Here is a 6,000-nt window from a genome sequence, read left to right as displayed (position 1 = left end):
TTCAGAAAGTGAGATAACCTCAGGATGTTGCCGGAAGACAGATGGCTGCAGGATATCTCAGGGAGATAGATGGCTGCAGGATGTCTCCCAGGCAGGATATCTCCCAGGGGGCTGTTTCTTTTCAGTGTCAGGCTATACTTTGAAGGAGAACTTCCTTCTAGCCCCTGACCTCTCCCCCTTTCTTATATAAAATATTTGACCATACCTTACCGGCCAATGTTTTAGGGGGTGATAGAGGCTCTGTTTCTCTAGCAAGCCTTTGAATATCTCCTGATTCGAGAGAGCATGTTTACAAGATTTCGTGGTGGCCTTGGCATATTTTTGGAGGAGACGGCTTTAAAAGGGAAGCATGCCGACCGCCATGCACCAGAGCGTGTCACTAAGAGGTTTTCTGTTTTGGTATCCGTGGATCCATCCTCCTGCAGTCCATCCTGCATCCTCCGTTATTATGGCCTAACGTCCTCACTCCATGGGTGCATCCCCCCCCCAAGTGAAGGGGCCCATGGAGGACGAACCCTTATGGCAATGGCAGAAGATGGTTCGTCAGAGCTGTTACTTATAGTTTAATGTAAGAAAGAGAGACCTGTGGGAATATAAACTTAAGAAATAAGCCTGTGAGAAGGGTAGAACATCCTTTTAAATGTTGGCAGCATGGTCTTCCATCTCCAGGTGATGATAGTGGACCTGTATGGGCTTAGAGGCCAAAATATTAATCTGTTCTATAATGTCAAAAAAAGGTGCTGCTATCTGCTCCGGCCTTAGCACTCCCAGATGTAGAAAACCCTTCACTCTCTATATCGAGAAAAAAAAGGAATAGCACGGGGAGTGCTCACTCAGTCTTTGGGATCTTGGAAAAAGCCAGTAGCGTATTTATCCAAAAAACAGGACCCATTGGCTAGCGGGTGGCCCCATTGCTTAAGTGCTATAGCAGCGGCAGCCCTTCTAATAAAAGATGCTCATTAATTAATGTTGGGACAGAAGCTAACCATTATAGCCCCCCATGCCCTGGAGAGCATCATCTGTTAGCCTCCAGAGAGGTGGCAATCAAACTCCAGAATAAACCACTACCAGAGCCTCTTGCTTGACATGGAGGATCAACCAATCACAGACATCCTGGGTGCTGTCACCTCTTGGAGAGGATGGGGCTCATAGCCCCAGGATGTTATGTTACCAGACTGGGGGAAGGAGTGGGGAGACGTGTTCTCTATCCCAGTATGGGGGTGGCACCAACAACTACACGAAATTTGCAAAAGGGGAAGAGGGTTTCATTTAGCATTAAAATATAAAGCCTGGACAGGAGTTTGGGGCAGCTTGAAAAGGTGCTGAACAACATCATGACATTTTCCAGAGCAAGATGTAACCATGTGTGGTCCTCTGGAGGTACAAAACACAGTGAGTAAAAAGCCACCAGTCCCCTGCAGGAAACCCAGCAAAAGCTCCTGAGTTCCTCCAGGCCCATTACACTCTGCACCCCCACTCCTGCACAACCCCCTGTCAAAGAAGAAAGAAAGGGGCGCACATGAGACACCTTAGCACAGACACTCATGTCTCACATCACACTGGGTACCTAGGGACAGACAAGGACACACTCTAGATGTGTGCCCCAAAGAGAGAAGAAACATACCCCGAACAACAGGAAAAATTCCTCAAGGAGAAGGGGAACAAAAGACAGAGTTTTCATTGTGATCACACTACAGAAAAAGAAAAAAACCTTCTGTTCTTTGCAAAAAATGTGTGAAGGCCAAATTTGTGTCTTTTTCTTTTCTTAAAAAAAAGAATGTTGCATGAATTAACAATGCAACCAGTATCTTTTTGTTTGTTTTCTGCACTTGTTAAAAAAAGGATTTTTTTTTTTAAAGTACAACACAGTCAGGTATGTGGCCACAAAAGAGTAGCTGTCTTTGGCAAGAAGTCCAGGCCTTGGCCCTCTCTGTCACCTTCGGCCCATCTCGCTCTGTCTCATGAAATGGATATTGTTGGAGCTGTCCGACAGTTCTGGGTACTGCTCGACAGAGATCACGAAGAAGCCGTCGTAGCCTTGCACCCGCCCTGTGTTCAGCACCTGCTGCTTCTCCCCCTCTGTCCAGGCCCTCAGGCCCTCCTCCCCTTCCCGCAGTCTCTGCTGCTCTCGGGCCCAAGCCTGGCGCACAGCTCTCTGCCGGCCGAGCTCAAGCACCCGCGCCTTCTCTTCGTCCAACGTCGTCCCATAGCGGGTGTTCAAGCACAGTGCCCCATACTGGAGCTGGATGTCTGTGTAGCATCTAGTCCTGCCGTTAAGCATGGTATTGATTTGGGACACGGTGACATTGACCCCATTCTCCAGGGTTCGCCATCCCCCACTGAGGCCCAGGATGGCCAAGTCACCTTCTGAAGGCCCTGGTTTCACAAAGTAGTGGGTGTCCACCCCGTCAATGGTGAAGTGCAGGTTCTCTAGGTAGTTGGCATTGTTCAAGATGGCAGCAACCCTCCGTCCATCCTCATTGGCCACACTGATGATGTCTGTGGTCACTCGACCATCCTTCAAGGCAAACTTGACCCCCTTGCCAAAGACTGAGCCACTGGATGCAAACTTCTTTGTCTCAGGGGCCTGCTGGCAGCTGGTGATTGTGGAGCCGTAGAGCTGATCAAAGCGTTCTAAGGTGACGAAGGCCTTGAGCTGCTTCTGCACTTCACATTGTACCCCAAGGATAGACTGATGAGGACAGAGAGAGAGAGAGAAAGAGAACAAGAGAGAGAGAATAAGACAAAGGGAAAAAGCAAACCACAAGAATATGGAAAATCCACTTAAATAAATCAAGTCTGTACATATTTATTAACCAGTAGCCTGTATCTCTACTGCTGACCACAAGATGGCTAGCTGTCCATTATCCACCATTCATACCCTTCGATTCAGAGACTGTTCAAGGAGCATCTATTCTGGGCCAGGTCCTTTTCTGGGCACTGGAGGTACTCAAATAAGTCAGACATCACCTTTGCCCCAAAATAATTCATTGTTTCATGGGGAAAGTCAGATGTGACAATAATGATTGCCATCAAATGTGACCACTGGTGGTCTAAGAGAGATAATAATAGGAGCTATAGCTAACATTTCTTGCCTTTTAAGCTAAATAATTATCACTGTCTCTTTTGATCATCATAATAACTTTATGTAGTGGATATTTTATAATTCCAATTTTACTTTTAAATGAAAGAAACCAAGGCTCTAAGAAGTTATAAATAGTTTATAGTTATATGACTGACATCAAGTCAACATTCAAACCCAGTTCTGTCTGATTCTTGAAGCTCGGTTTCAAGGGCTGTTATTATAGGGAGAAACAAGGCTCAGAAGTATCCCAGCCTGAAGGGAGAGGACAAAGAGAAGGTGGGTTTTGAGGACAGGTTCATGCTTCAGCTGGGACTTGAAGAATGTGAGGGGTGATATTAGGGGGAGAATGGCAAGAAATGCAGAAAAAGAGGAAAAGTGGTGATCTGAATCAATGTGCTTACTCTGCTTTATTGCTCTTAACCATGTATACAGATAAATTGCCAGAAGGGCCTCTATTGTGCTTCCTTGGGGGTCCTCAGGTGTTCTCGCACTTGGCTGCTTTGGTGGACAGGCTGGGCCTTGCCAACTTGATGTATCATCTACTGTCCCTTCCATGGCTCTGGAGATCAGGGAAGCCATGTTTGGGATGGCTCCAGGGCCTCATCAGGAAACTCAGGGAAATGGCTTTAGAAATAGGCCCATCAGCCTCTCACTGAAATTAAGTCCTCTTTATAATTAATAGAACCCTGTCTGTGAACAATTATTTCCTAGAGTTTCACGAAAGCTGGAGTGCTCAACAACAAAGATCTCCGATGCTTGCAAGGGCGGAAATCAATAATGCATTGACAGGCGAGGTTGGCAAACAGGCAGTCAGAGACAGGGACTGAGGAATACAGCAGGGAACCTGGTGGGGGAGGAAGAGCTACGCTCTAGAATCATCCCTGGGGACTGCAGATGCTGGGACATCTGGGGCAGGGCCGTGGTGCTGGGGAGCAGGTGTTGGCAGAAAGAGGACAATACAGACGGCTAAGTTGAGGCCTAAAGGAATCAGTCTGAAATAAGAAATAGGGATGCAAAAGCTTCCAATCACTAGCAGGACACCATCTGGCAACCCCACTTTCCTCCACAGCCTGTTGTCCTCCAGGCTAGGATCCCCTCAAAGTCCTATTCATCTCTGCACTCACTAGGCACAGCAAAGGGCTGGGCATGGAGTCCGCTTCTAGTACAGAATTTATGAATGGCAATGGAAAAGAAGGGACAGAGAAGGGGAAAAATGAATGCAAAGAGTGAGCGGGTGGGGCTAGACTGTTTTTAAAGATCTTTCCAGCTGTATAATTCTGTATTTGAAATGGGGTCATAAAGGGAAGACAAAAAAAATAATGCTTTTGGGGCACCTACAGTATACCAGGCCCGGCACTCAGCAAGATGACACAGAACAGAAACCTGGTTTGAATCCCTTCCTTGCTGTGTGGTATCGAAAACCCTCAGGCATTAAATCTGTAAATCGAGAACAGTTACACAGTGGGATATTTTTGAGTTAACGTATGCAGAATACCTCACACGAGGCCAGGTGCATTAGGTACTCAAAAAATATCACATTTGTATTTAGAACACACTTTCTCCCCCTGCACCTTTGCCCAGATATTGACAGAGGATTTTTATTTTTGTGAAACTCCACACTGTCGGAGACCAGCTCCAACAGGGGGTCTCAGGAGACGAACGGATGGTGAGGAGTTGGCGAAAGAGGGGTGGAGAAACAACACAGACACCAAAGTGCAGGTGTTGATCCCCATCTTTACTTGTGAACTTGATCATATATACTTTTCATTTTGGCAGGCTCACAGTACTTTGTGGTTACAAAACAGGAATCATTATTCAAAGAAACAAAATATTACCTAGCTACAATCAGAATAGAAGAATGTATCTTGGCTTATACATAAGCAAACATTTGTACTTTCAGTTCGTGTTTTGCTTTGAGCTGTTTTTGCTTAGTTAACTTTTAATAATAGTTACAAATGTCCCAAACTATTGGCCTATACCTTGACTATTCTTTCTTGACTTACTGACTGGAACCGGTGCCATGGTTATGGCAAGTGGTTGACTTGTTATTAATTTTAATCAAACAAGAGTAAGAGCACAAACCATTGTGCACAGGAACAAGAACAAGTTGCCCAGTACTAAGCACTAATCTGTCTTCTTAACATTAATTTTTCTTCTCTAGATTTTAATTTAATTTCTCAAAAACTTCCTTGACAGGAATACAGGGAGTTTTTCATTAGACATTAACAATTTACACTCCACAGCTGAATCATTGCATTTAGAGCAAACAGATCCATTCTTTAGAAGTAGTTGCATTATTGGGAAAGTTTTTTCCTTCATACTCAATGGTCATACGAGAAGTCACAACTATACTTATTAAAGGAATACAAAAACAAATCAGCCCATTCCCAGAAACATACTGCGCTCCTCCAGAGGATGGACGCCTTGCGCCATCCACCTCAGTAGGGCCTTGCCATTGCCTGAGTCAGGGGAGGGGCGCAGCATTTCCCCCTTTTTTATTTTTTAATTTGAGGTGTTCGATTTGGACGGAGATGCTTTTGATTGATTTCCAGACAAGTCTGAAGAGGATTGGAAGAATGAGACAAACAAGAACAATGAATAAAAAGCCAAAACCAATATTAATCATATATGACCACCAAGTACTATTGGAAATAGTTTTTTGTACATTTTTGTATAAATCTGCAGCAAAGTCAGCTGTAGAGTCAGTAGATAAATAAGCCTTACTTATATATTTTACTTGTTGTTGTAAATCTTGTATATTGGGGCCTATTTCAGTTTTATTCCAGATCCCTAATAAATGAGTTTGTACTTGATTCCATCCATATTTAGTTTGATTATATTTTAAGGGAGTAACACAGATCCATTTGAAATTAGCATGACATTTGGTTGTCATTTGAGTTTTTATATTTTGAATC

At 44.5% G+C, this 6,000-nt stretch overlaps 1 pseudogene; it reads right to left on the bottom strand.

Moving 5' to 3' along the window:
* Positions 1-258: 258 nt before the first annotated feature.
* Positions 259-6,000, bottom strand: part of LOC143640294 (teneurin-4-like) — a 72,353-nt pseudogene continuing 66,611 nt past the window's right edge.

This window comes from Callospermophilus lateralis, unplaced genomic scaffold, assembly GCF_048772815.1.
Source record: "Callospermophilus lateralis isolate mCalLat2 unplaced genomic scaffold, mCalLat2.hap1 Scaffold_169, whole genome shotgun sequence".
In the NCBI taxonomy this organism is placed as follows: Eukaryota; Metazoa; Chordata; class Mammalia; order Rodentia; family Sciuridae; genus Callospermophilus; species Callospermophilus lateralis.
This window is presented reverse-complemented; position numbering and strand designations above follow the sequence as displayed.